General features: G+C 41.8%; 1 protein-coding gene across 3 annotated transcripts in view; it reads right to left on the bottom strand.

The window, feature by feature from the left end:
• Window positions 1-707: 707 nt before the first annotated feature.
• The window catches only part of ACOT9 (acyl-CoA thioesterase 9), a 41,912-nt gene continuing 36,507 nt past the window's right edge, over window positions 708-6,112 (bottom strand). For 2 of the 3 annotated variants that reach the window (XM_032803082.2, XM_032803081.2), the window contains one exon: window positions 844-6,060. The gene's annotated coding sequence lies outside the window, so the exon portion shown is untranslated. Of the gene's footprint in view, window positions 6,061-6,112 lie in introns of all 3 variants that reach the window. The other variant, XM_032803079.2, reaches the window with a different exon arrangement.

The raw sequence follows: 6,112 nt of genomic DNA, 5'->3' as shown, positions 1-6,112 counted from the left end.
CAGGCAGCAATATAAGTCTAGAGCAAGGCCTTCTGGCCTCAGGTGAGTAGGGCTGGCAGCAGGGGGACCCTGGCCCACACTACTCCACCGGGTCCCAGCCCAGGGCCCTATTAGTGGAATATGGTCACACCACAGTGATTTTCCTGCTGACCCCAAGACACACTACCTCGCTTCCCGGCAGCACAACTGGACTGAAGTCTGGTTCCCGTGGGCTGTTTCCTACCCCGCTTAGTTTGTGTCACTCCATCAAGCAGGGGTTATATCTTGCCACCTCGCAGTCGGGAAGTGGCCGCTTCAGTCATTCCTTGGTGTCCTCTGCCTCTTTGTTCACAGGCTGCTGGTCAGTTCAGCTGTCAGTCTGGGATCCTGCAGGGACTGCAGCTCCCAGACAGAGAGATCTGCTCCCTCTAGTGGTCCAGCAGCAACTGAGCTCCAGAGCACTCCCCATCTTTCCTGTCCCCTCCTGGTACTTCCAGCTGGGGATGGGGCACATTTGGCTCTGCCCATCAGAGGGAGGGGAGTGGGGTCTCACTAGCCAGTCCAGAGGGAGGCCACTCTGTCTTCTACACTGTACTGTACAGTAGCTCTTACTGAACATAGCTTCTACCAAAGGCAATGAAATACAGACAAAATTGAAGGATTGTAATGCTGCAATAAAGAGAAGAATGATAGAGAGTACACAGTAGCATTTAAAAAACAAAAGTTCCTGTAAATATGAATTCATTTTATTGCACAACACACTAATGATTGCATTAAGCTGTGCCCCCAAGAACTATTAGCAGTATATTTGCTCTTACTATCATTAGGCCTGTCTGGTATTGATAGTCATTTTAAAAGTAGGGGTGAGGGCTATATTTTGGTCATTTAATTGGGATAAATATTTCATTATACAAAATAATGTAACATTTCTAACTAATGCAAAATTCCATTCCTGCAACATCAAATATATATTTTACATTATACACCAGATTTATTTAACTCCATATAATTTAATCTCATGTGTACTTGTATATAAACATGTATGTTAACATGACATGCAAATGGTAACAAATTTCTTCTAAGCAGGTAAGCTTCAGCTGGCCTAGAGCCAGAGACAGAAATACATCTCACAGATGAACTCCGAGTACACACTGCCCCACTAATATGTTGAACATGAGCAAGCCTGGAGACACCTATACTTCCTAATTGACAAAACTGAAATAACCAGACCCACAAATAATGTATTTCCATTGGTTTGTTTGTTAATTACAGTATACACATGGTTATTCATACATGTCCATCATTACTCTGGTTGGGGTACATCTCTAAGTCCAAGTCACCAGGAATTTTATAAACACACAGGGCTTCCATACTTATGCATTCCATTTTATTCTGCATTTGCTGGGTTGGCTTTCTGGACTTTGGCCACAGCTATTGAGGGCAATTTTCCATTTTTTGTTTTAAAAAATTACGCTAAAGGTGACATTGGAAAATATAGTGCTTTATGTATCTAGAGTGGCTGCTTTAAAAAAAAAAAGTGGGGACAGGATTGGGTATCCACTCTAACTCATAACTGTTATGCAAGTAACAAATAGGATTACTGTGCCAAATGTTAAAGTGTAAGAAGTAGGGGGCTACTGATAGAGCTGTCTGTATCTGACCGCAGGTCTCAGCAGTGCTACTACTTTTTGGACAGCCACCCATGCTGCCTCGTATGAGGGAGGGAAAAACTGGGAGAGAATTTCAGATAGACTTCTGGATAGATAAAACATATTTAACTTCAAAAGGGTCCATGTATATTTTATTGCCCTGTCTGGAGTGCAAACAGGAAGACAATAGGAAATATGTACAGTATCACAACTGATAACAGGAAGTATTAAATATCACCATATTGTCATAAAGTTTCAACAAAGTTTGGTTGAAAAGTTAGAAGTTCTATATATGCAACAGGTAGCTAACTCTACCCCCAACTTATTCTAGATAGTGTCAGATGGCATCAGTCCCCCCATAACATTTCTGGAAAAATTGTCCAACCCTATCTTTACGTGAAAAATAACAGCTTGGAAGGGAATGACCCAGGGTAACGGTGACAGACTGTACCCCTTTGTTTACCATTTTTATGTAACTATGATAAATTTTATACAAAGTATGCCTTGTGAGGTGGTATTTGAAAACTCATAATTTGCTGAGTATTATTGTCCTGGCAAAATGTGTGTGTCAACACTGTATTAAAGGTATGATTTTCTACTGTAGAACACTGTATTCTAGTAAGACATATTCCAATTCTGGGGAAGCAGTCCATACCAGTTCCTCAGAGATAAAAGGCATATGAATGCCTCAGCCAGGTGTCCACAAAATCAGATGAACAATCACCTGGTTAAGTGGCCATTCTTTGTCAGAAAGAGCTGAGAGAGCAAGAAATGTACATCTTAGCAAACAGACTTGCTGCCACTTGAACCCCAGCTGGAGATGATTCTCAAAGAAGAGAAATGCTATAAGGGAGAACAGAGGACACAAATCCCCTCTCTCTCTGCTCATGGCATCAATGACACATGAAGGAACACTGAACTGGGGGAGCAGTCCTGATTGAAAGAGTTCAGCCAGTAAAAGCATGTGGTGAGAAAAACCTTTGCTTTGAATTAATTTAGCTTATAAAGTTAGGTATTAGTTTGTGTCTTACCCTTTATTTCTTTGTACCCAATTCTGACTTTTATGCCTCATTACTTGTAATCACTTGAGCTATCTTTCTGTAGTTAATAAACTTGTTTTGTTGTTTTATATAAACCAGGGTGCTTGGGTTGAAGTATTTGGGAACTTCATTAAGATGACAGGGTTTGTGCATATCATCTTCTATTAATAAAATGATAGATTTTCTATGAGCTTGTACTGCATAGAAGGAAAGAGCTGGGCAGTGCAAGATGCACATTTCTGGGGACAAGTCTAAAACTGAGAATTTGCTGGTTTCACCTTGCAATATAATTCAGGAGTGACTGGCTACAGCACTCATATCATTCAGCTGCAAGTGATTTTGCATGCTAGAATCTGTGTGTGAACAAACCAGGAGTGGTTGTTTCCACAGCAAAGCAATATGAAAGGCACCCCAGGTTGGAGAACTAGGGAATGTCGCAGTGACACACTGTACAGTTGAATTTTGTTTCCGTTTAATATTAATGGAAATGAGCTATATTAAATTCCTTTTAAAAACAATGGTCTGACTTTGCTACAAGCAGAAGAGTCCACGTCAGGATTCTGAATTTCTCAAATGTTTTTATCCTCAAATAAGATCCTACTATAGTGCTTAGTTCTATCAACGTATTCCCTTTTGGATTGCTGAGTGAGGGACCAAGATTACTTGCTTCTTCTAATGGCTTCTCCATATGGTGATGTAAATTTATACTCCAGCTTGGTGTGCACTAACATCGCTTTGTGAATCAACTTTAGCTAAAATATTTTTCAGAAAGACATCCACTATGGATTTGAAGACATCAAGAGATGAAGAATCCACCACCTCCCTTGGTAGTTTGCTCCAATGGTTAATAACCCTCACTCTTAAAAATCAGTGCCTTTTTCCTAATTTGAATTTGTGTGTATGACTTTCAGCCATTGGTTCTTGTTGTGCATTTCTCCACTAGATTAAAAAGTTCTTTAGTACTCAGTATTTTCTCCCTCATACGCTGTAATCAAGTCATCTCAATCTTTTTGATAAGCTAAACAAATTGAGCTATTTAAGTCTCTCTCTGTAACGCATGCTTTTCGGTTTTCAAAATAATTTTTGTGGCTCTTCTCTGCACCTTTCCAATTTTTGAAAACTGGACATAGTATTTCAGAATTGGTCTCACTACTGCCATACAGAGGTAAAATCACCTCCCTACTCTACTCACTACTTCCCTGTTTATATACCCATGGATTCTTTTAGCCCTTTTTGCTACATCACATTGGGATTTCACATTGAATTGCTTGTCCACTATGAGCCCTAACTACTTTTCAGTCACTACTTCTCAGGATACAGGTCCTCATTCTGCAGGTATGACCTTGCATTTGGCTGTGTTAAAATGCATTTGTTTGTTCAGCTTACCAAGTGATCCAGATTGCTTTGTATAACTGCCCTATCCTCATTAATTACCTCGCCACCAACGTTTGTGGCATCCGCACATTTTATCAGCAGTGATTTTATATTTACTTCTGTATCGTTGATGAGAACACTGAAAAGCATCAGGCCTCGTACTGAGCCCTGCAGATTCCCACCAGAAAACCCCACACCTGATGACGATTCACCACTGACAACTTCATTTTGAGACCCATCAGTTAGCCAGGTCTTAATCCATTTAATATGTGCTTTATTGGGATTGCATAGTGGTAATTTTTAAATCAATGTTGCACAGTACTAATAAAGAGTTTAATAGTACATCTACTATCTTTGGTGGCTCCCTTTCAGTAACTGCCTTTTACTGACTGGATGGGCTGTACGTGTTTTGCCTCTCTTCCTTCTGATCTTCTTCGCTCTGTCTTGTCAAGGGTGTAATGTATATGCCAGTTTCTAGGCTGCATGCTTCCACATGAATTTTCTCTTTTCTTCTTTGGTTCCTATTCAGGAGGTTTTTTAAGGTACTTAAGTGGAGATTGTTCCATCTTCCTCTACAGCTATCCCATCATTGTTCTCAACCAGATCTAGGTCTTTTCTTTGTAATCTATTTTAGAGTGTTTCTATTATTTCTCTGAGACTTCAGCTGGTCCCTCTACAATGAAACACTGCTTTGCACGTCATACATACAAAATAAGTCTTTGGTGTAGTGCTTCATTATTGCCCACCTTAGTACCAACAAAAAAAGCAAACAGTCTGTAGTCCAGTTGAGGATTCTTTCTTCAAGCAATACTCTCTCATCTGGTTGGAATCTTTCCGAGTCTGAGAACACTGCTATCTTTCCATCTCAGGACCCGGCCTGCTCAACAGGGTCACTGGGCCCTGATTTCTGCAAGGCTAATGTAGTGCCCATCTTTTAAAAAGAGGAGGAGGAGGATCTGGGGAACTACAGGCCAGCCAGCCTTAACTCAGTCCCTGGAAAAATCATGGAACAGGTCCTCAAGGAATCCCTTCTAAAGCACTTAGAGGAGAGGAAAGTGATCAGGAACAGTCAGCATGGATTCACCAAGGGCAAGTCATGCCTGACTAACCTAATTGCCTTCTACGATGAGATAACTAGCTCTGTGAATGAGGGGACAGCAGTGGACTTGACTTTAGCAAAGCTTTTGATACATTCTCCCACAGTATTCTTGCCAGCAAGTTAAAGACATATGGGCTGGATGAATGGACTATAAGGTGAATAGAAAGCTGGCTAGATGGTCGGGCTCCACGGGTAGTGATCAATGGCTCCACATCTAGTTGGCAGCCGATAGCAAGCGGAGTGGCCCAAGGGTCGGTCCTGGGACCACTTTTGTCCAATATCTTCATTAATGAACTGCAAGATGGCATGGACTGCACTCTCAGCAAGTTTGCAGATGACACTAAACTGGGAGGAGTGGTAGATATGCTGGAGGGTAGGGATAGGATACAGAGGGACCTAGATAAGTTAGAGAATTGGGCCAAAAGAAATCTGATGAGGTTCAACAAGTGCAGAGGCCTGCACTTAGAACAGAAGAATCCCATGCACTGCCACAGACTAGCGATCGAATGGCTAGGCAGCAGTTCCACAGAAAAAGGACGACCTAAGTCAGTAATGAAAGCGGATATGGATCAGTGTGCCCTTGCTGCCAAGAGGCTAATGGCATTTTTCGGGCTTATAACTGAGTCAAGCATTGCCGAGCGAGAGCGAAGGACACAGTGATCATTACCCCTCTATTGTTGACAGTGAGGCCACTTCGATCTGCAGTACGTTGTGTGTCCAGTTGGGCCCACACTAGTCAAGGAGCGATGTGTCGTTAATGACCCCAAACTCGGAAAGCAGTCCCAGCAGAGGCAACAAAAATGATAGAGAGCTGTGCCGCAAATCGATGGACTAGTGAGCGAAAGCTGAAGTTTGGAATGGGAATTGGTTAGTCTGGCAGTAAAAAGAATGAGGGGGAATTTGTATAGCTAGCTTTCTCCTAAACTGAACCATGACATAGGGGTCCAGAAGAGAATGGATCTGTAGACCAC

This window comes from Chelonoidis abingdonii, chromosome 1 (assembly GCF_003597395.2).
Source record: "Chelonoidis abingdonii isolate Lonesome George chromosome 1, CheloAbing_2.0, whole genome shotgun sequence".
Classification (NCBI taxonomy): Eukaryota; Metazoa; Chordata; order Testudines; family Testudinidae; genus Chelonoidis; species Chelonoidis abingdonii.
The sequence above is the reverse complement of the archived record's forward strand: the minus strand, read 5'-3'. Positions and strand labels throughout refer to the sequence as shown.